Here is a 2,420-nt window from a genome sequence, read left to right as displayed (position 1 = left end):
GGGTGTCTGATTCCCCAGGGCTGTGGCTGCAGACATAAAACTTTCTCTGTTCAGATGCTGGAATCCTTTATTCCTTCTCTTTTGTCACCTGGTGGGGCAGGGGGAGGGGAGGGGTGTTCAGTCTCAGGATCCTGAGATCATGACCTGAGCAGAAACCAAGAGTTGCACAGTTGGAGGCTTAAACGACTGAGCCACCCAGGCACCCCTCCTTAGTTTTTTATAACCTTCAAAGCTGTGCCCTGACTCGGCCTTTGGGTGTGGCCTTGGTGGGCTGTGTCCCTGGCATCAGCAAAGGCCTTGACACAGTGTGGACTTCGGAGAGCAGCTTGGATGAAACCCCAGAGGCCTAGAACTATGGAAAAGTGGGTTAGCCCGGCTTACATAAGGACTATTTGGTACCATTTTAGTTTCTGTTCCAATGTCGGAACAAACTTGCTCCTCAAAACCCTTCAGATCACAGGAGTGGTGTTGACTTATGTTTATGTCAAAGCCAAAGCCTCAGGCTAATTTGGGAACTGACAGGATTCTGCTAATTCCTTATATAAATATGGGATCTGCTTCCTGGCCTTCCAGGTCAGGGTCTTGGGTAGGACAACTGTAGCCTCCATTTGTCTCTGAATTTTCTGGAACCAAATTGCTTTTTTCTCTCATTTCAAGGTCCTAGGAGAGAGAACCAAGAGCAAAGGCCATGTCTGGAAGCAATTTGAGTGGGGGAAGGGGTGTCTTGAGGCCTGCCCAGATCTTTTCTCTTGTTCAGCCTAGGGAATAGAGCCACAGCTGCCCACTCCGGGCTCTTTTGTATAATTGCCCCCAGAAATCTGACTTCTAGAAAAACAGTAAGCTTGCAACGCATTCCACATCTAAAAAGATAATGATCAGAATCTGAAATGACTATTTTTCATTAAGGAATTATTTCAAGAGGGACTGCAGTACCCAAAAAGCTGACTGCTTGCCCCTGAGCCCCTGATGAGGAGTGAGAAGGAATTAAGACCCGTAGGATTGTGTATGTGACCAGAAGTCACATCAGATTCTGCCACGACCCACAAGTGCAGCTGATATCTTCCTACAGCTCCTGCTGTTCTCAGGAGGAATTGAGGTCCAGACTCTGGGCCCTTTGTCCAGCCCTGCCACCACCCACAATACAAAGCTACACTGAGCCACCAACCAGCAAGCACCCCAGAGCAACCTTGATAATGAGCAGATGGGGCCATGTTTGCTGCAGCAGTACCAGCACCCCATTTGGACTTTCACATGAGAAATAAACTTCCATTTTGTTCCAGTGGCTGCTGTTTTGTCTCTGTGGCTAAATCAAAAGTTCTAGTATCATATGTTTTAAAGTTTCTAAGAGAGTAGATTTTAAATATTCTTATCACAAGAAAAAATTTTGTCACTGTGAGGTAGTGATGTGAACTAACTGGTAATCATTGTGCAATATATACATGTATCAAATCATTATGTTGGACACCATAAACTTATACAGTGTTATAACTGATGTGTCAATTGATATGTCAATTATATCTTAATAAAACTGAGGGAGTGGCAGGGGGCGGGGGGGGGGGGGTTTGTTCTGGCAAGCCTAGAAAGCAGAAGAAGAATTAGGTTCAAAGAAAGTGTTTTGGCAGTTCAGCAGCTATCTCGGGAGCCAGAAGGGAAGGTCCCAGGTAGCTTTCTCTCCACATCGCTCTGGTGTGGAGCATTCCCGTTTCTCTAGGCCTGTCTGCTCCATAGACCTCCCATAGTTCAGCTTCCTGAGCTCCTCCAAAACTTCACCTTGGAAATATATTTAACTAACTCTATCTGACCTTCAAGCCTATGTGATCTTGTGGGTCCAGGAAAAAACAAAAACAAAAACTAGCAACAGACTCCTGACTCTTGGTCCAAATTCTCGATAGAAGTATTCTCTAAGCTTTGTGCGGTGGCAGTATTGTAGCTGATGAGGTTTATCCAAGGCACAATTATTGTTAATTGAAAAGTGTTCTTTGGCATCAGTGGATTCCCTGCTTTTGAGTTAGGCGCTGTTTAGTCTCTCTGGGATGGCAGGGAAACCTGCCCACTGGGGGCCATGAGAGAGAGCAGTTTCTCTAGGAACTGATTTGACATGTCTACTTGAGGAGAGAGAAGGGAAAGGCAACTCCAGAGAAGACAGTTTGATGGCTCCACACAAATCTCATTGGCTCCTTGGCTTCTTTCTTTTACTTGGCAGCCCAAATCTCTTCCTGTGTCAACATCTCCTTTGAAAAGACGGCTATAATCAGGTAACCTGGGTGGGGTGAGCTAGGGGAAGGTAGATGGCCAGGATGGGGAAGTGTGTGATGTGGGGCTGGGCGGGGAATCAACCCTACTGCCGAAGATCAAAGCTAGGGAAATAAAGTTTCATTGCCAAGTCCAAAGGTCAGGGGCAGTGGAAAATCGGACACAAA

The 2,420-nt window shown here is 46.2% G+C and overlaps 1 pseudogene; it reads left to right on the top strand.

Moving 5' to 3' along the window:
• The first annotated feature begins 1,904 nt into the window (after positions 1 to 1,904).
• On the top strand, positions 1,905 to 2,060 carry LOC113910586 (annotated as a pseudogene).
• Positions 2,061 to 2,420: the final 360 nt, after the last annotated feature.

Source organism: Zalophus californianus, chromosome 6, assembly GCF_009762305.2.
Source record: "Zalophus californianus isolate mZalCal1 chromosome 6, mZalCal1.pri.v2, whole genome shotgun sequence".
NCBI classification, from domain to species: domain Eukaryota; kingdom Metazoa; phylum Chordata; class Mammalia; order Carnivora; family Otariidae; genus Zalophus; species Zalophus californianus.
Note: the sequence above shows the minus strand (reverse complement) of the source record. Positions and strands in the feature narration are given on the sequence as shown.